Source organism: Theropithecus gelada, chromosome 14 (genome assembly GCF_003255815.1).
Source record: "Theropithecus gelada isolate Dixy chromosome 14, Tgel_1.0, whole genome shotgun sequence".
Taxonomy (NCBI): domain Eukaryota; kingdom Metazoa; phylum Chordata; class Mammalia; order Primates; family Cercopithecidae; genus Theropithecus; species Theropithecus gelada.
Window position 1 is genome coordinate 112,141,948 of NC_037682.1, and position 21,482 is coordinate 112,163,429.

Consider the following 21,482-nt stretch of genomic DNA (forward strand, 5'->3'; position numbering starts at 1 on the left):
TTAGTATCTTATTATTATTATTATTATTTGAAACTGAATCTTGCTCTGTCATCCAGGCTGGAGTGCAGCGGTGAAGTCATAGCTCACTGCAGCCTTGGACTCCTGGGTTCAGGTGATCCTCCCATCTCAGCCTCCCCGGTAGCTGAGACTGCAGGTGTGCACCACCAGGCCTGGCTAATTTTTTTATGTTTTGTAGAGATAAGGTCTCACTATGTTGCCTAGGTTGCTCTCGAACTCCTGGCCTCAAACAGTCTTCCTGCCTCAGCCTCCCGAAGTGTTGGGGTTACAGGCGTGAGCCACCACACCCGGCCAGTGTCCTCTTAATATTAAAAGTATGTCCACTGTGTTGAGTGCTAGATCTGATGATAGAGGCCTGAAGGCAGGAGAGAAGGAGGAAGGTGGCAGAGGGATGATCTTCCGATGCGGCATCTCCAGAGCTGAGGTCGCAAATGGGGAGACTGACTCCCCCTGGCAGATAGGTCATGTGCAGACATGCTGCTGTTTTGTTTGGCTTGGCAATGACTTTCGGTGCCTGTGGGTAGGGCAGGCATTTTCCCACAGGCCTCAGGCCCACCTCTCCCTGCTGCCACACACCTGTCAGGCTACACTTCCTTTATTGGCTTGATGGGCTTGAGAGTGCGAATCTGCATATCTCTCCCTGATTCCGCATTCAGTGACATCAGGCTGGCAGCTTGAAATTGGCCATCTTGGGTGTATTCCACCATAGAAGTCAGCAAACACTGCAAATCAGGGCTTTTTATTTCTTCAGTTCGTTGTTTATTTTTTGAGAGCCACTTTACCTGCACAGTTCTGCCTGTAGGCATTTTCTTTCAGCCCTCCTTTGAAAACTCTCTCCGGTTTGTACTAGGCATGGTCATCCACCTTGCTTTATTTAATTCAGTCTCATTTACGCCTCACGACAAGGCTGCCATGGAAGATGTCCCTGACCCCATCTTGAAGGTAAAGAAACACATGCTGTCCATAGGGGCCGGGGCTTGGGTTCAAAGACAAGTCCTTTGCCTTCAAGCATCATACCCCTTGATGGGGCTTAACTCCTTGGTTTTCATTTGGGGGGAAGGTTTGGCAATATCTGAGGACATTTTTGTTGCCACAAGTAGAGGGGGTGCTACTGGCACCTGGTGGGTGGAGGCAGGGGAAGCTGCTAACATCCTACAGTGCACAGGGCAGCCCTGCCACAAAGAATGATCTGGTCCCTGGCTGGGCGCGGTGGCTCACACCTATAACCCCCTTCCTTTGGGAGGCTGAGGCAGATGGATTATGAGGTCAGAAGATCGAGACCGTCCTGGCTAACGTGGTGAAACCCCGTCTCTACTAAAAATACACACAAAAAATTAGCCAGACGTGGTGGCGGGCATCTGTAGTCCCAGCTACTAGGGAGGCTGAGGCAGGAGAATGGCATGAATCCAGGAGGCGACGCTTGCAGTGAGCCGAGATCTCGCCACTGCACTCCAGCCTGGGCGACAAAGCGAGACTCCATCTTAAAAAAAAAAAAAAAGGAAAAAAAGAAAGAGTGATCTGGCCCTCTTCGTTTGGAAGCTGACATCCTGTCGTGCACAGGGCAGCCCCGCCGCAAAGAATGATCTGGCCCCAGATGCCAGCGGTGCTGAGGTGTGGGGAGCCCTCGCTCAGCAGGTGGTGCTCCCTGGGCATCTCATTGCTTTTCCTATCTCAGGAAGGCATGAACTAAATAAAGTTAACACTCATCTTGGTCAGGAACGGGGAAGCACCATTTGGGCAAAGCTAACTGTGCTACCAAGGTGGCTTTCCAGATGGGCCGGCAGGCAGGTTTAAGACCTCACTGGGCTTGTGCCCAGACCTGGGAGGTTAAAGTCAGGTAGGAGAGGGTCACAGTCATCGCCCAGCAGTGGGAACTGTGACTTGAAGACACATGCAGACAGGGGAGGAGTTCATGAGAAAAGAGAACACGGGAGTGGTGAGAAACAGCAAAAGCCCTGTCCCAGGAAGGGGCCAGCTGGCTCCTATTAGCGATAAGCCAGAGCTGGAGAAAACAGAATCAAGATCCAGATAGATTTACAGGGCTGCATCAGTGGTTCCCAAATCTGCCTCTTTGTCAGAATCATCCAGAGAGCTTTAATAAGAAGAAACAATGTATATGGCCAGACCTTGTATCAGACTTATTTGGAATGGCCGGAAGTGGGGCCTGGAAGGCTGATATATATATATATGTATGTATGTATTTGAGAGAGGGTCTCACTCTGTTGCCCAGGCCAGAGTGCAGTGGTATAATCATGGCTCACTGCAGCCTCGACCTTTTGGCCTCAAGGAATTCTCCTGTCTCAGCCTCCCGAGTAGCCGGGACCACAGGTGTGCACCACCGTACTTGCCTAATTTTTAATGTTGCTCAGGCTGGTCTTGACCTCCTGGGCTCAAGCAAGCCTCGTGCCTTGGCCTCCCAAAGTGTTGAGATTACAGACATGAGCCACTGTGCACAGCACAGCCAAGTCTGAATTTTAAAAAACTTTCCAAGTGATACTGATGACTGACCAAGTTAGGGACCCCTGGGAAAGATGAACATGTTACTTGTCAGTGACGGCTGTTAAATATCAAAACGAGTATTTGAGGGAGGCTAGGCACCAGCATCACTCATGCAATAAAGTGTTTGAAGACTTGACACTGCTCTGCCCTTACAGCAGTAGGTGGGCCGGTCTCCTGCCCTCTCCAAGTGTACAGAATAGAATTAGGCACAGGGGACGAAATCTCTCTTAGCCTCATTTTCCTCATCAGTTAAATAAGACAAATACTACTTACAGCATGGGGTCTTTGCGAGGATGACATGAAGAAGCAGTGTGACAGCCGTCAGCAAGTTCCCGGCTTACCGTCCGGGTGGGGTGCGTCCTCTGTAGCTCTAGTCCAAGGCTTTTGCTGCAAGAGCTTCCTTTTCCAGTCTAAATTCTATGTGGATTGTGGTTCTACCTTGTGTCAGGGACGTTCCGGGCCCTGAAGGATATTGAAGTGAGGGAGGCTTAGTCTTCTTCCTCAGAGAGCTTACAGCATGGCAGGGAGGTAGATGTGTAAAACCTCCTGCCCTTTAGCCACGCTGTGCACAGGGCTTGCCGTGGGCCTGGCACAAAAGGGGTCATGGGTCAGGGAAGCTGCTTAGACAGAATTCCAAAGAAGTTACAGGGTTTTTGCAGGATGGAGAAAGTTCTTTGGGTGTGCCAGGTGAATGAGACTGGTGGGCAGCAGAGAAAGACTGCGCAGGCGGTGGCTGGGGAGAGGGCGTACCTGGGGTCTCTGTGCCTTTTCTAATAGGCTCCTGGTTCTTGCCCTCTTTTTCTCTCTTTCCTCCCGTCTCCCTTCCTGAGAAATGATACCCATCAGGTGCAGACACTTGAAAAAGTTCATCTGCTTGGTGCTTGATTTATCATTCAAACCTTCAGTAACTGATTTCCAGTCTCGTAAAATATTAAATACGTCCATTTATTGAATATCGCATTTTGATATGTTTTCACGCCTCATTTGCCACTGAAGTCAAGAACAGATTCACATTTTTCATGGCGTGGGGCCCAGATTTGTCCTTGTACAGTGTTTTATTATATCCCCTCCCCACGCCTCTCCTCCGCAGACCCGCACTCCTCAGCGTCTCACTTGAGCAGCCACCCTGATGGCCCAGTTGGCATGGACCATGGCAAGCCCAGGGCAGAATGGCCACATATATCATCCCCAGGGAGAGTTATTTACATAGCACTGTAAACATTTGTGGAAGGAAAGACAAAGTCTCTACCAGACATCTCTAGATTCCGCATTAGACAGTGGCCAAACCAGGGGTAGAGCCCGAGGGGAGAAACTGTGACCTCCCACAGGCCTGTGAGCACACTCATTCCATCCATTCATCCGCTCATGCTGGCAACTGAGGTTTAATGAGCACCTACTAAGTGTTAGGTACTGAGCTAGGCCCTGGGGATTTTAAGATGGAAAGCTGTTGTGCATGAGAGTGCCGCAGGTGTGGTGGGAAATGTGTGTCGTTAGGAGGTGTGAGCATGGAGAGGAGGGCACGCAGTTCTCCCACAGAGGCGACTGGGGGTGACGGGGCCGTGGAAAGACTTTAGAGAAGGAACAGCCTTTGAGCTCAGGCTTCAGCTAAGAATGAGTTTGCAGATGGCAGAGGAGGATAAGGACGTTCCAGTCAGGGCGTGCTGCCGGAGCAGCGGCATGGGGGGGAATCTGCATGTTTTGGGGCTGCGTGCTATTCTGTATGGCTGGGGTTGGAGGGTTCCGGAGGGGCCTGGTAGGAGTTAAGGGTGGCCAGGAGGTAAGGGCAGGTCACAGAGGGTTTAGAAGCCGCAAAGGTGAAGGAATTTGGGTGGTCTCCTGGAGATTGCGAGGGAATGCCACAATTCATTGAGATGAGAGGATGGTTTGGAGCAGGGCAAGACCAGAGGCAAGGATGCCAGTTGGAAGGCTTGGCTCAGTGGTCCAGGTGAGAAGTGAGGAAGAGGAGGAGGACAGGCTTTGGGAAACATTCAGGAAGTCAATTGCATGGTGGTGACTGGTTCAGTATTGGTGGGCCCTTAGGCTACGTTTCCCCAAAAGTACACCCTGAAAAAATGACTTGTGTTGTAAGGGGTTTGGTTGAGGAGTGATCACGGGAATCAACAATGGTGTAGTGAGGCAGGGAGGGGCACCTGTGTTCAGCATCACAGCACGTTGGTGTGCAGGAGGCCAGGAGAAGGCCTTCATGCAGAGAGCCCAGGTGCTTGCAGCTCGGGAAAGGGGCTGGGGCAGGGCCCTGTGGGCATCTGCACGGTGGGTGGGGGAGGGAGGAGTCAAGGCTGATTCCCAGGACCACAGGTTGGGTGGAGATGCCATTCAGATAGGAAGAATTTGGGGGAGTGGCCATTTGGGGGCAGAAAGAGGATGACCAATTCAGCTTTGCCATGTTAGTTTGGGGTGCCTGTAAGCCGGCCACATGGAAGCACCCAGCAGGAAGCTGATTGATGGAGTGTGGAATCCAGGAGAGGGGTGTGGGTGTGAGACACAGATTTGGGCTTTATTTGGGTAGAGATGCAGCCAAAGCCACGGGCCCAGATTATGTCACTTATAGTCACTTAAGAAGAACAGAGAGCAGATGAGAGAGGAAAGAACTGGGAAACATAGGAATTTATGGAACAATCTGGGGAAGAAAGCCTGGCAAGTCAACTGAGGAGCAACTAGAGAAGGTGGAGGGAAAAATGAGGGCAGGTGAGACCCCGGATTCCAGGGGGTGGTTGCCAGTTGGAAGAGATCGGAAAAGACAGTTGCTACCGAGAGGGGTCAAATCAGTTGAGGGTGCAAAAGCGTTAATTGGGCAATGAGGAGGTCATGGGGCTTTTGCAGGGAATATTTTCAGTTGAGCGGTAGGAGCAGAAGCCAGAGAGGCAGCTGTATGAGATTTTTGAGCAAAAAAGTGTCAATGTCAAAGTGGCATTTTAGATTATTCTGGAAAATGTGTGTAAGGTCAGAGATAGGAGAGCCTGAGGTCAGGATACCAGCAACGAGGCTGCTGCAGGCTTCCAGCCAGCTGGGAGTGCAGCAGTGGGCTTAGAGAATGTGGGAGGCTTGCTTGAGCCCAGGAGTTCGAGACCAGCCTGGACAACGTAGTGAGACCCCATCTCTACAAAAAGTACAGGAGGAAAAGGAGATGTCTGGGAGGAAGACTTGCTAGGGCTCAACATCGCTAGGCTAAGGGGACACATTTACAAAGGATCTTGGGGCCAGCCCCACTGGCCACACTCTACTCTGTGTGTGTATGTGTGTGTTTGTGTGTGTGTGTGTATTTTTCAGGGCTAAATGCTGTCATCGGTAACAGTCTCTGCCCCTACCCATGCTGAGAGGTGACCTTGGTTGTGATCCTCACCCCTCTAGGGCTTTTTCCTCATTGTGGAGGAAGCAGTGACCCCCTGTCCCAAGTTGTGAGACTCACAGGAATGATGCCTTTCAAAGCACTGCATAGGTTGTGATGAACCATGTGGGTTTTTAACTACGGTGCAAACAACCGTCTAGGGCTTGTGTCTCTGCAGGGCCCAGGAGGTGCCCCAGAAGCTGACCCGATACCTCCTGCCCTGATCCTCTGCCCTGCTGGGCCACAAGCCCCCAGCCCCACCCTTCTGGAAGCGCCTGTGTGTCCTGACCTTGGATGCTGCTTCTTCAAGGTGGATAGGCCCGGCTGGCTGGCGGCCTGTGGACAAAAAAGTGACCTGCCAGCAGGAGTCTTTTCTTCTTTCCTCTTCCATTCAGAGCGAGTCTGCAACCCACTGGCAGGGAGAGTGTTGACTCTGATTTGTTGAAATACAATAGCAGATTGATTTTGTAGCCACCAGCGCCTGTAACAAATTCCAAGTGAAGTTTGGATCGCACGATTGTGGGGTAATGACATTTTAATTGCATGTCATATTTAGTCTGGCTGAATCTCAGAAGCCTGGGGTGGAGGCCCAACCCTGCGTGCTCCCAGCGCCTCCCCTCCTCCTTCAGTTGGGCCTGTTTGGTCCTTCTCAGAGTTTACTCTCCTTCCCCCAGCCCCTCCCACCTCAGGGATCTGGGTGCAGGCAGGTGGCGGAGAAGTCGAAGACAGTCCTGGGCTTGCATCTGTTTCAGATATTTTTTTTAGAACTGTTTGTTTTTGCTGTCTTGCTGTGTTGCCCAGGGTGGCCTCAAACTCCTGGGCTCCCGTGATCTTCCTGCCTCGGCCTCCCAAGTAGCTGGGACCATTGTCGCATGCCTCCACTCCTGGCTGTTTAAGATTTTTTCCCCCTCTCCCCTTTCCCAAAGGTAGCTTTCCCTACCTTTGTTTTTTCCTCTCTGCTTTCCCTTTTCCCCCATCTTTACACATCTTTTTTTTTTTTTTTTTTTTTTTGACAGAGTTTTGGCTCCCGGGTTCCAGCGTTTCTCCTGCCTCAGCCTCCTGAGTAGTTGGGACTGCATACATATGCCACCTGCCTGGCTAATTTTTGTATTTTTAGTAGAGACGTGGTTTAACCGTATTGGCCAGGCTGATCTCGAACTCCTGACCTTAGGTGATCAACCTGCCTCGGCCTCCCAAAATGTTGGGATTACAGGCGTGAGCTGCACACCCAGCCTGCACATCTTAATGGACCTGCGTTCTACCCCCTTCTCCTTCTACTGCTTTTTCTTTCCTCTTCTACACTTGGTTTTCATATCCCTCCTTTCCTCGGCTCTCTCCACTAACCTGCTGTTTGATCTTGGGCACGTCACTTCCCCTCTCTGAGCCCCAGTCCTCTCATTTATGAAATGCAGGGTTTAGACCAATTGGTCTCTGTGAGCCTTTGATGTGCATGTGATTCCTCCCTGTGAGAATCCCTCCTTCTGTCGCATCCGCTTTCTCTTCTCTCCCACTTCTTGGTCTCGCTTTGTTTTGATGGCGATGCTGGGAGCAGGAGTCTCCCATCTCCACAGTACAGGTAGAGGCCTGGACTGCCTATTATGATCCGTGAGCCTTCCACAGGAGAGGGACTCGGTGAAGAGCTGATTTGCTCCCTTCCCCCAGAACAGCCGAGTAATTGAAGAAAACATGAATGTTAATGATGCATTTAGCATTTGGAAGTTAGAGGGGTGATTAATATGTTGTAAGTTGTATATTAACACCTTCACAGTGGCATAATGAAGACAAAATAGGCACTCAGAGATGAGATTGTTTATTCTTGTGTGCAGTGCTCCTGGATGCCAGCCCCCTAAGCCTCGGAACACGTAGCATGGCTGTGTGCGGCCAGGAGGGGTGGGTGCAGGTGTCTGGCTTCGTGGTTTCTGCTGATGAGCTCTCTCACCTGTCTTGGGACTGGCCCAGGCAGCCGGAGTGGAGGGTGGAGAGCACAGTGGGCCGGGGGGCTTGGAGTCTGTGAGAGACCAGATGGTAGGGGACACTGTCATTCAGGAGTGTCATGCCCAGAAGACAGTGCAGCATGTTCTTTGTGGTCTGCGGAGCTCACTCTTAAGTTTTCAAAGGAACGACAGGATAGGAGAGGTGAAGGAATGACTCAGGAAATAGGAAATGCCTGCAGTGTCTTAAGCTTCAGGAACTCTGGGATTTGCCCATTCTGCCCTAGGGAGGTCCCCCTCCCCAGCAAGGGGATCCTTGCTACAGGTTGTGCCTAGTGAGTCACAAGCCTGGGTGCAAGCAAAGCATGTTGATTGGAAACCCTCTGACCGGGTTACATTTTGGTGCTCAGGCCTTTTACATGAGAACCACAGAGTCTCAGAATGTCAGCTCAGGAAGGGCCTTGAAAGAACATCCAGCCCATGTCCTGTCGTTTTCAACAGGAAACCAAGACCCAGTGAGCGGATAAGACTTTGATTTGGACTGACAGCTTGAGGTAGAACCAGAGAGGATCACTTCACCTTCATTGAGCCTCTGGGACTCTACAGTGGGGTGCAGAGATCTGGGGACTCTGGCCCCTCAATGACTCACTTGGCCCATTTGTCCAGGAGGCCACACAGGAACTCCACCCAGTAGCTCCAAAGTGTGGAATAGCAGATAGGATATAGAGAGATTTGAATCTTAGTTCTGCTGATTACTGGATGTGTGGCTGTGAGAAAGTGGTTTCATCTCTCTGGGCCTTAGTATCTCCATTTGTCAAAGAGGAACAATAATATTTAGTATGTAGTATAATTGTAAGGATCACTTGCATCCTAAACACACACACTAAAAATTGATTAGCATTAGCATGTGCGTGTCTGTATGCATGCACATGTGTGTGTGAAATACCAAGTACAGTTTCTGGCAAAAGACAAGGAAGGCGCTCAAAAAATGGTGATAATGGTGTATCACAATTGTTACTGTTATCGTCATGATTTGCTTTCATGGCTGCAGCCTGCACACCCAGCTCTCATCTGTTCTTCAAGATTCATTTTAATCACCCTTCCTCCGTGCATAATCCCTCACTGCCCACTACCCTGGTCTCGGTTCAGCACCCTCTTGTGTGTGGTATAACCCTTCATCCATCTCTCGTCGGTGGAGTTTGCTTGTTTCTCTCGCCCATCTGACTATAAGCTCAGTGGGGGCGGAGACTGTGCCTCCTCCCTTCCTCCTCAGCATCAGTGTTCCTGAATGTTCATTGGATGGATGAGTGCTCTAACTCCAGGCCTGGTGAGCCCCACCTGGGATGAAGCCAGTGGGTGTGAACCTGCCAGCTTCTAATTTCTCAAGATGAATCCTGAGTTCTTTTGTGCAGTGCAGAGAGTGCTGTGCTTTTGGGTTGAGGGCACCCCCTCCTAGTGACGGAGAGTCGGTGACCCACCTTACCTCCTTGCAGGGCCGATGGTAACTCAAGTCCTGCTGCTTCCACAAAGCCTTCCCTAGTAATTCCATCTTTTCTGTACCGCTCCTGTAATGCTTAATTCATTCTTCTCCTAACATGCTTGTCATACTTTACCTTGTCCTGTAATCACTTACTTATGTGATGTATTTCCTTTGCGATACACCTCGTATCTATCCCTGTGGGACAACTCGCCCTCCCGTGAACCACCATGGTGTCCATCTATAGTAGACTTTGCCATTGGTAGAGTTTAAATGGTACTTTGCTGAATGAATGAACGATAGATTTCCTACTGTATTTGTAGTGGAGAAGCCTGTTCAGCTGTTATCTCTTTGTAATGCTAGTTTTCTCATTATACATTCTGCATTCCATGAGAGCAAGGATTTTACTAAATACTTATGTATCTTCATAATACTGGGCAGATAATTTAATGGGTAATTAATTACTGATTGATTTGCTTAAATTTTCTATCCTATTTTAAGACTTTTGAGGCCAAAAAAAAAAATCTTATTAGCCTTGTTAAGGGGTGCTTACATTTGAAAGATTTGACTAAGCCTGAGTCCCTATGATGAAACGTATAGCATGTGCGATTCCCCATGACAGATGGAAATCCAAAGGGTTTTTCTGATCATTTCCTGACAGCCACTGATGACTTCATTGAAAGCAAACGATCTCAGTTAAAGGGAATTATTAGACTTGACACTAGAAGTTGTCAATGTAGCCCTCATTATCGGGCTACTTTGTGGTGGATGGGAACTGGTTTTGGGGCTTTGTCTATGACAGGAGAGTTCTCCCTACTCACTCTGGGTGGGTCAGACTGAGGCCATACCAGAGCTCTGAGCTTCCACCATGCGTAGAGCCCTGAGCAGGTCAGGGAACGCAGGGACAAAGAGAAGCGAGGTGGGTAGGGGAGCAGGGTCATGAGCACATGGTGCAAACCCGGGTGTGTGTGTGAGGAAAAAGCATTTCTAACCAATGACCCTTGCATTAAGCAGGGCTCTGTGTGTGAGGTGGGGATGCTGGGATAAAGAGCCGTTTGAGGCTGGAGGGCTGGTCTCTGCCATTGGGGTCTTGGCTGGTGAGAATGAGGATGATCACTAATATCCGTATATAGTGGTAACTCAGAGAGCTTGAGTGCTGGAGTTGGCGAGACCAAAGTTCACAGCTGAGCCCAGCTGCTTCTTAGCCGATTGGCCTTGGGTAAGTTCCTTATACTTTCTGTTTCTTCTTCTGTTGTGTGGGATATCGTAATAACTGCTTCCTACTTCTCTGTGTCTTGTACAAGAAGGCATGCCCCCACCGTGGGACTAGCACTCAGGTCTTGTCAGTTCTTGTCCTGTGCTTTCTATACTCTTCAGCCGAGGGAAGGGGGACTGTCTGCTTAATTAGCTGTTGTTGGGAAGAGCTCTGGAGATACAAAGCTCTTGATAAGAGCTAATCCCCTTAATCTGTGTGGGGCTGATGTGTGCATGTGTTGTACAAGGCACATAACACTGGGGGGATTGACCAAGAATGCAGGGCAGCACATGTTTGCGTGTGTGCATGTGTTTGCGTGTGTGCATGTGCACACATTGTTCATGCTACCCTCGAAGGTGCTGCAGACATGATGTGCAGGGATTCATGCCTCAGACGAGGCTTGGAGGAGATGCCCTCCGTGTTTTTCCATCCCAGAAATGCTGTGATTCTATTCTTGGTTGGAAGGTGGCTCCAGGTCCTGGGGCAGGGAAGCTCCTGAGCTCTGCAGGGGCGTCTGTGTGGTCCAAGGGAAGGATTTAAGAGCCCAGAGTCAGGTGCGGGGTGAGCTTTCTGCACACTGCCCAGTGCTCTGTCTCAGGATGCTAAGGCATTTAAAAATTGTCCTGATAATCCTTCTGGCAAAGTTGCCAGCCCCGCTATAGCCTAGAAATGGGGAATCTGTGAACTCAAAGACATGCTGTTCTGTTTTGACTCAGCAATGGACGATCTGTTCTCTCCCGGGAGTTTGGTCTTAACCCTAAGTTATCAGTTGGTTCACCCTCGCCTCTGTTCCCTCCCCTCTGCATATGAAAACTCTGCCTGCATCCTCTCTCGCTTCCTTCTGGGAGCCTTCCCTGCAGGCAGCGATGGGGACAGGCCCTCAGTGCAGTGCCTGGCCTGCCCCCCATGTAGGCGTGGCTCCCCCAGAAGCAGACCCCAAGTGAAGAGAGAAGTAAGTGCAGGTGGTTATGTAGTTGGTGGTCCTGGGAATCACACAAAAAGGGGGTTATGGGTTTTTAAAAGTGCACTCATTTGCCTGATAGAAGAGTGGAGAAGTGAGACAGGGAACGGGAAGAAGACCATAAAACTGTGGCCACCCAGGGCCCAATCCCACTGGGGCACAGTGGGAGAGTATAGAGCCTCCTGAGGGCAGGAGGGTCTAGCACTTGGGGTCTGTCCCATGTACATGGGCTGCATGAGCTCCAGAGACCAGAAAGTTCTTGGGTGAGCCAGAGGTGCCTGCATCTGGAGGGCCCCAGATCAGTGAGTGTGAGAGAAGTGGACATGGCCCCATGGCTGCTCCTGGCCAATCTGAACTACTGCATCCTAGACCCAGGCTTGCCCATTACAGTGAAGACAGCTCCTGTGGCCATAACCCCACTCAGATGTACATGCCAGCTACCCTCAGGTTCTAGGAGCATTTTTGCAATTTTTATTTCTTGAAGGTACTGGTAGTGATCTGATTTATTAAAACCGTAAGTTGGCTGGGCGCGGTGGCTCACGCCTGTAATCCCAGCACTTTGGGAGGCTGAGGCATTCGGATCACGAGGTCAAGAGATCGAGACCATCCTGGCTAACACAGTGAAACCCCATCTCTACTAAAAATACAAAAAATTAGCTGTGCCTGGTGGCGGGCGCCTGTAGTCCCAGCTACTCGGCAGGATGAGGCAGGAGAATGGCGTGAACCCGGGAGGCGGAGCTTACAGTGAGCAGAGATCGCACCACTGCACTCCAGCCTGGGCGACAGATTGAGACTCCATCTCAAAAAAAAAAAAAAAATCTTAAGCAAATATGCATTCATCATGGGTTTCCTTTGTGTCAGGCACCATGCTAGGTGCTTTTTCTGCATATCTCATCTTGGTCCTTTTGATATCCCATGAAGAAGGTGTTGTTATTCTTATTTTCTATTTGAGGCAACTGAGGCAGAGAGTGGTTAAGTGAGTTTATGCAGCTTGTAGGAGGCCGACTGAGGCCCTGAACCCAGTACCATACTATCTTTCCTGGCTGCGCTCACCGTCTGAGAGCTTGGTTCTGCCAAATGGCGCTTCACTAAGCATTGAGCAGGCTGGGTGGGCTACTTCTGTGGGCCTCCTTTGTATAGACACCAAAAATGAGATTCAATCCAACTAAAAGCCTGTTAATTATGCCCCAAGACTACGGATTGAAGGGTACTTGGGCCTTGATGGATGGAAGCTGCCTTTAAGTCAGACTCAGAGAAATGTTGTAGCCCCTCACCCTTTGATGAATTTGTCTCTGCCTGGCAGGGCCTGGCAGCTGCCCGGGCTCTGGCTCTCTTCTCTATTCCAGGAAGCCCAGCCATGCCAGCTCTGACTTGTCAGTCTTTTTGTCCCAGGGAGTCCCTAGAGACCTCTCAGTAATGCATTCTACCTACTGGGCTTGGCTGGCACGCTTCCTGCCCCTAGGGCCTGGTACGTGACTTTGCCATCAGACTTTGTGATTGCAGCTTGTGGGCGGGGGATCCCCAGGATCCTCTTTAACTGGGTGCTCAGTTTTCATTTTAATCTGACAGCTGAAGAGCTCTGGAGTAGGAGCCAGGATATCTTTTTTTGTTGTTGTTGAGACAGAGTCTCGCTTTGTCGCCCAGACTGGAGTGCAGTGGCCGGATCTCAGCTCACTGCAAGCTCCGCCTCCCGGGTTTACGCCATTCTCCTGCCTCAGCCTCCCGAGTAGCTGGGACTACAAGTGCCCGCCACCTCGCCTGGCTAGGTTTTTGTATTTTTTAGTAGAGACGGGGTTTCACCGTGTTAGCCAGGATGGTCTCGATCTCCTGACCTCGTGATCCGCCCGTCTCGGCCTCCCAAAGTGCTGGGATTACAGGCTTGAGCCACCGCATCCGGCCAGAGCCAGGATATCTTGATTTCAGTCTCACTCACTGCTTATGTGTCCTTGTACTTCTCTTCTCTGGGCCTAGTGTCCTCAACTGCTAAGTGATGGGATCTAGTATCCCTTCCCGGCCTGAAATCCCAGGAGTTGGGGAGAAGCAGGAATTGGGTTACACAGAGGGGAGAGGGTTACCAGCTGATTTCAGAGGGTTGTCTCCTCCAGGACCCAGCTGTCTGCTGGCTGACAGGTCAAGAACCTGGGATCCATTACATTAGATCAGTCCAAGAGACCTTGGATTCTGCCAGTCCTAGGCGCTTCTTAAAATCCCTGGCCTTACATCTTTGTGGGAGTGGGGAGAGGGCAGAGGGAAGAACTTGGGAATTGTTGGATGGTGGGGATGGGGAAGAGGGCTGTGGACTCAGCCATATTTGAGCCACGGAGTCTGGTCCAGCCCCAGGAGCAGAGGGGCCTGTAGAATGGGCCATGATGGATTGTGACTACTCAGCTTGTGGGTCAGTAATCCCTTTACTAAGAGATCCCCAGGTGCACCTTAACTGGAGCTCAGTCATAAAGGCAGCAGTGGAGAATGGAGCTTTCATAAGGGGTCCTGAGGAAGAGCCTATTAGATTGTTCTTTCAAATTGGCCGTGACAGACATGTTCCTTAGAGAGCCATTATTTTCAGACGGAAACTGGATACTTTGGTCTGGAAGATTTGACCCTCGGCTATTCAGCCAGGACGGATGGAATAGGAAGTTGGCCCTACAGTGCCTCATGGCCAAAGTGCTTTGGCCATGAGGACAGGGGTTCTCTTTGGCTCACTTAGGACAGGGGTTCTCCTGGGGAACCTTCTCTGAGCCCCGTGAATGTTGGCAAAGTGTTATGTGTATGTAGTGATGTGTGTTTCTCTGGGCAAGAGCATAAAACCTTCAACCAGAGTCTCAGAATGATCTTTTGTCTCGCAAAAGGTTAAGGTTAAGAACCCCAGTCAGCTCTATGAAAGCAGGGCTATGTCTGCTTTGCTTTCCATTGTTTTCTTAGTACCTAGCTTAGGTAGCTGGCACTTAGTCAGTGGTTAATAAATAATGGCTGGATGAATAGCTGACTAAGAGGAATAATGGTTCATGACTGGGGAAAGCTTTTTTATTATATATTTATTGATTTTTTTGAGACAGGGTCTAACTCTGTTGCCTAGGCTTGAGTGCAATGGCACGATCTCGGCTCACTGCAGCCTCAGCCTCCCAGGTCCGAGTGATCCTCCCATCTCAGCCTCCTGAGGAGCTGAGACCACAGACATGTGCCACCACACCTGACTAATTTTGAAATTTTTTGTAGAGACAGTGATATCATTTGGATCAGTGGGGCCTGGTTGTAGGTGATTGGATCATAGAGGTGGATTTCCCTCTTGGTGCTGTTCTTGTGATGGCGAATGAGTTCTTGTGGGATCTGGTCATTTTAAAGTGTGTGGCACCTCCCCCACTCTTCCTCCTGCTCCAGCCGTGTGAAGTGCTCACTCCTGCTTTGCCTTTGGCCATGACTGTAAGTTTCCTGAGGCCTCCCCAGAAGCAGATGCTGCTGTGCTTTCTGTACAGCCTGCAGAACTGTGAGCCAGTAACATCTCTTTTCATCATAAATTACCTAGTCTCAAATATTTCTTTATAGCAATGTGAGAATGGACTAATAACAAAAATTAGTATCAGGAGTGGGGTATTTCTATAAAGATACCTGAAAATGTGGAAGCAACTTTGGAACTGGGTAATAAGTAGAGGTTTGGAGAGTATGGAGGGCTCAGCAGAAGGCAGGAAGATGAGGGAAAATTTGGAATTTCCTAGAGACTTTTTGAATGGTTATGACCCAAATGCTGATAGTGATATGAACAGAGATAGCCAGGCTGAGTATGTCCAGATAGAGATGAGAAACGTATTGGGAACTGGAGTAAAAGGTCACTTTTACTATGTGTTAGCAAAGAGCCTGGTTTCCTTGTGTCCCTGTTCTAGGGATCTGTAGAACTTTGATATTGAGAGTGATGATTTAGAGTATCTGGTGGAAGAAATTTCTAAGCAGCAAAGCATGTAAGATGTTACCTGACTGCTTCTAATGCCTGTGCTCATATGTATAGACAAAGAAATGACTTAAAGCTGCAACTTATATTTAAAAGAGAAGCAGAGCATGAAACTTTGGAAAGTTTGCAGCCTGGTCATGTGGTACAAAAGAGAAGCCCATTTTTAGGGGAGGAATTCAAACAGGCTGTAGAAATTTGCAAAAGTAAAAAGGGGCCAAGGGCTAAAAGCCAAGGCAGTGGGGAAAAGGCCTTGAGGCATTCAGAGACCATTGTGGCAGCTCCTCCCATCATAGGCCCAGAGGCCTAGGAGGACATAATGGTGTCGTGGGCCAGGCCCAGGGCCCTGCTGCCTTGCACAGCATCAAGACACTGTTCTCTACAGCCCACACTCCAGCTCCAGCCAAGGCTCAAAGGGGCCCAGGTACAGCTTGGACCACAGTTTCAGAGGGTACAAGCCATAAGCCTTGGTGGTTTCCACATGATGTTAAGCAGGCGGGTGCACAGAGTGCAAGAGTTGAGGCTTGGGAGCCTTTGTCTAGATTTTGGAGGATGTATGGAAAAGTCTATTTGTCCAGGGAGAAGCTTGCTGCAGGGGTGGAGCCCTCATGGAGAACCTCTACTAGTGCAGCAGTATGAAGGGGAAGTGTGGGGTTAGAGCCCCCACACAGGGCACTGCCTAGTGGAGCTGTGAGAAGAGGGTCACCATCCTCCAGACCCCAGAATGGTAGATCCACCAGCAGCTTGTACTTTGTGCCTGGAAAAGCTGCAAGCACTGAACTCCAGCCCTTGAAATCCACTGTGGGGACTGAACCCTACAGAGCCACAAGAGCAGAGCTGCTTAAGGCCTTGGGAGCCCACCCTTTGCACTAGTATGTCCTGGATGTGAGAAATGGAGTTGAAGGAGATTATTTTGGAGATTTAAGATTTAATGACTGTCCTGCTGGGTTTCGTACTTGAATGGGGGCTATGGTCTCTTTCTTTTGGCTTATTTCTCCCTTTTGGAATGAGAGTTTTCACGCAATGCCTGTACCCCCATTGCATCTTGGAAGTAACTAAGTTGTTTTTGATTTTACAGGCTCATAGGGAGAAGAGACTTCCTTTGTCTCAAATGAGACTTTGGACTTTTGAGTTAATACTGGAATGAGTTAAGACTTTGGGGGACTGTTTGGAAGGCATGGTTATATTTTCCAATATAAGAAGGACATGAGATTGAAGAGGGGTCAGGGGTGAAATGATATGGTTTGAAGCTGTGTGTCTGCCCAAATCTCAAGTGGAATTGTAATACCCATTGTTGGAGGGGGGTCCTGGTGGGAGGTGATTGGATTGTGGAGGCGGATTTACCTCTTGGTGCCGTTCTTATGACAGTGAGTGAGTTCCCATGAGATCTGGTTGTTTAAAAGTGAGTGGCACCTCCCCTACTCTTCCTCTTGCTATGGCCATGTGAAGTGCTTGCTCCTCCTTTGCCTTTGGCCATGATTGTAAGTTTCCTGAGGCCTCCCCAGAAGCAGATGCTACTGTGCTTCCTGTACAGCCTGCAGAACTGTGAGCTAATTAAATCTCTTTTCATCATAAATTACCCAGTCTCTGGTATTTCTTAAAAAAAAAAAAAAACAAAAACTGAAAAGAGTTAACAGTGTATTATAATTTATTTTATTTGACAATCTAGGAAGTTCGCAGCCACCAGCAGTTCTAGTGCAGTTTCAGGTGCAATTGGGAGTTTGGGAATCTTGGTGGAGCTGTTAGTGTAGCGAACCTTGTATGTAAAATAACATGCATACTTTTGATAGCACATATGAAGGTACCTCTCTAATACTGACCTCATTGGTTTTGTTCTCAGCAAAATTGACCTGGGCCACTCAACATGGCTTTATCATGCCTGATGTTAATGCATACTCTCTTTTTACAATAAATTCATGGCCATCAGATGATACCGATTTGACATACATGGCATCAGGACCTTCATAGCCACCATAGGTTTTCTCCTTGCCATCCATTTTGTTCTTACGAAATTCTACTTTGCTTCCTCAGGAACTTTAGTAGTTTCTCAGAGTTCTTTTTCTGCCCCAGCTCGAGGAGCCACCACAGCCCAGTCCCCATGTACCACTCTGTAGCTACCATAGCCCAGTCCCCGTGTATGGCCACAGCCCCTGTTCCAGGGCCACTCCCCCACCCTCAGCTGCCTCCCTGTCCTCAGGTATTTCTTTCTAGCAATACGAGCACAGACTAATACAGATGGGGTCTCCTTATGTTGTCCAGGCTGGTCTCAAACTCCTGGGCTCAAGGGATCCTCCTGCTTTGGCCTCCCAAAAAGCTGGGATTACAGGCATGAACCACTACATCTGGCCCGGGAAAGCTTTTAATGCAGCTTTTCATAGCCTTGTGGAAAAGTTCTGGTTTAATTTTTTAAATAAACATTTATTAGTATTTAGCTCCAATCACATCAGGTATTGTAGTATTATTACTAGTACTGCTACCACCCCCGCCACCACTATTATTTCCTCGATGACTACCAGACACTATTTATTAGGCATGCATGGTGTGCCGGGCATTGTGCTCAGCCCTTTGCAATATGATCTCATTCAATCCTTACAACCATCCAGTGCAGTAGATATCATTACCCGCCTCTTACTGATGAGGCTCAGAGAGCAGTTAAGTTACTTGCCCACAATCATGCAGCAACAAAGTGGAAACGCCCTAATTCTAACCCAAGTCAGCCTGACTCCAAAACCTATATGCTCAGCCATTATTTAATCTTTGGGGATGGGTGGTTCAATGCTGAGAACAAAGACTCATGTACCCTGGTCACAGCTTGTCACACACAAACCCCAAGCTCAAAGCCTCTGTGAAGAAAGAAAGGAACACGTTCATCCTGAGTCTTGGGTAAGGTCAGGAAGGCCACTTGGGGTGGGCATGGTGAGTCTGCAGGGTCAGTGGATGATCTTGACAACCTTCTCCTTAGTTAAGCCTTTCACACGGTCCATTTTCTCCAATCAGCTGAGTGTTTGGAGACCGGCAAGCCCCCCTGCTAGAGAGGATGAGGGAATCAGGCACTTTGGAGCTGTTAGGGAGAAATATCTAAATCATTTGAACAGGTAATAATAGGATAGTGTAAGCTTGTTTAGTGCAGGAAAACTCATTGTAACAGAAACCCCCTCCCAGCTCATCAATGGGCATTGTAGCTAAGGAATTTTCTGTGAAGTGGGCACAAAGAAGACTTCCCCAGAGCCCTGGCAGTGAGGTGAGGGAGGGTCTGGGCCATCAGGAGCCAGAAAGAGTGGTAGTCCTGGCATCCTCATGGGCAGATGTAAGACTATGGGAGTTGGGTTAACGTGCTTTTGCCTTAGACTGGGAGTTCCAAGGTGGAGTCTGTCTTATCTCAGGCATGTAATAACTATGTAAATTTGCCAAGTCATCCTTCTTTGGGCCTTATTTTCTTCCTCTCTAAAGTGAAGGCACTTGATTGCATGATTTTAGTTAGTTTTGACATGGGGTCATCCCTAGAGACTTCTCAGCTGCAGCGACAGGACAAGGGGGTCTTTGTAATGATTAACATGGGTATGGGGTATAGCTTGTGCTTGTCTTTATGCATGTCATTTATGATTATTATTATTTTAATTTTTGTTTTTTGAGACCGAGTCTTACACTGTCGCCCAAGCTGAAGTGCAGTGGTGCAATCTCAGCTCATTGCAACCTCCACCTCCTGGGTTCAAGCGATTCTCCTGCCTCAGCCTCCTGAGTGGCTGTGACTACAGGCCCCCGCCACCACACCTAGTTAATTTTTGTATTTTTAGTAGAGACAGGGTTTTTCCATGTTGGCCAGGCTGGTCTCAAACTCTTGACCTCAGGTGATCCATCCACCTCGGCCTCCCAAAGTGTTGGGATTACAGGTGTGAGGCACCACACCCGGCCTTATTATTATTTTTAACTGACAAATGTGCAACCACCACCAACACTGGGATGTGGTACATTTAATCTTCACAACAGCCTCATGAACTAGGTACTATTACTACCCCCATTTTTCAGACAAAGACTGGAGGCTTAGAGAGGGTAAGTGACTTGTCCTAGGTCACATTGCCTTTAGGGGGCAGAAGTGAGACACTTATCTGGGTAGTTTGACTTCAAAGCCATGCCTTGAACCATTGGGCAGACTTTTCTCATTTTTTTGAGCAAGACTCACAGCAAGAAATACTTTTCCAAGCCTAACCCTGACTGTCCACAGATATATGCATATCCGATGGAAATACTTTGTACTCCATGCCCTGATAGTTCTTATTTTCCTTGCTTTTGGCTTTCTCTTTTGGGAGTGTCATTATTGTATTAGTTTCCTGTGGCTGTGGTAACAAATGACCAGAAGCCCGGTGGCTTAAAACAGCAGACATTTATTCTTTCACAATTCTGGAGGCCAGAAGTCTGCAATCAAGTTATCAGCAGGGCTCTGCTCCCTCCAAAGGCTCTAGAGAGAACGCGTTCTGTGCCTCTTCCAGCATCTGGTGGCTTTGGCTGGTCTTTGCTGCAGTCTCTGCCTCTGTGGTCATGCTGCCCCTTCCTCTTCTCTGTGTGTCTGTCATACGGATACATGTGGTGCACCTGGGGTCCCCCTGATAACCAAGTGTGCTCCTCCCCTCAAGATCCTTTGACTTAATCACATCTTTTGCCATGCAAGGTAACATCCAGAGGTTCTGAGAGTTAGGTCATAGGGGTCGCCTTTTAACCCACTATAGTTATGGTCTTGTGAATTTTTTACAGATTAAGTGTATCTCAGTCAGTTCTCCTAACTATTCTTTTTGCATCTCAAATTGTCCCATCTTTGGCCTGTAGGAACCCCTTGGAGCCAGCCCCTGTACTCTTTTAAATTTTGTATTATTTTTCAGACAGGGTTTTGCTCTGTTGCCCAGGCTGGAGTGCAGTGGTGTGATCATGACTCACTGCACCCTCATCCTCCTGGGCTCAGGTGATCCTCCCTGCTCAGCCTCTGAGTAGCTGGGGCTACGCCCAGCTAATTTTTTATTTTTATTTTTTTGTAGAGTATGGGGGTCTTGTTATGTTGGCCAGGCTAGTCTTGGCCTCCTGGGCTCAAGTGATCCTCCCGCCTTGGCCTCCCAAAGCACTGGGATTACAGGTGTGAGCCACTGCACCCAGCCTCCTGTACTCTTCAGACGTGACCCCATCAGTCCGTGAACAAGCCCATGCTCTCTGACACAAGATGTCACAGGCTTGTGTATTCCTGCCCCCCAACCAGGAATTCCTCCAAGTCACTCTGATTTCTTTCAGTAGGAAATGACATTTCTGTTATTTTCCATTCTCTTCTGTTTCGTTAAAGAAAAACACTGATTACAATCTCCTAAATTGGTTTCATGGACCTACTTATGGGTTATGACCCATAGTTTGAAAAATCACTGTCCTGGGCTATTTTGCCTTTCTTTACTTTCTTCATAAATTTAGGAAATTCCTTCCCATCAGAAAGTGGGGTACCCTCAAAGGCAGGGTCAAGTGTTCATCCACCGGCTCCTCCATGGCTACAGGATGGGGTCTGCATACAGAAGACCTGCACCATGCAGCCTGCACCCAATCCAGGGACCCTCAGAGCCCCTGCTGCCCTCTGTGGCACGCTGCTTCTCTTCTAGGCCCTCCCCCTTCCTCCTTCTCTTTCCCCTTCCTCCTCCCTCTCCCTTTTCCTCCTCCCCTTTCCGCCCTGCGCCTCTCCATCACTGCCTGGCCTTCATTTTGCCATTCTAAGAGGCTAATGTGAAAATTGCTCACAGATGGCGCAAACAATATGGAAAAGAGCCTCTCTCTTCATTAGAACAACACAAGATAGTGTTTTTAAGTGATTAAATTGTTACAGCAATAATTATGTTGAAATCCAAACATCTCATCACACTCCTACAACCTCTCACCAAGGGCTCTTGAGGCCCCCTTGGGGTTTGGCAGGGGCCACCCCAATGGAGAGCCCAAGAGTGGGCTGTCTAGGCCTTTCTGGACCTTCCCTATGGGGCCCAGTGGGGCAGAAATATCTGAGTAGTGTTGGGGCCTCCATTGGTGCCCCCTCCCT

The 21,482-nt window shown here is 49.1% G+C and overlaps 1 protein-coding gene and 1 pseudogene across 1 annotated transcript in view; one reads left to right on the forward strand and one right to left on the reverse strand.

The window, feature by feature from the left end:
- GRIK4 (glutamate ionotropic receptor kainate type subunit 4) overlaps nt 1–21,482 on the forward strand; it is a 427,684-nt gene that overhangs the window by 38,024 nt on the left and 368,178 nt on the right. The gene's annotated exons all lie outside the window — the stretch shown is intronic.
- LOC112605973 lies at nt 17,076–17,424 on the reverse strand (annotated as a pseudogene).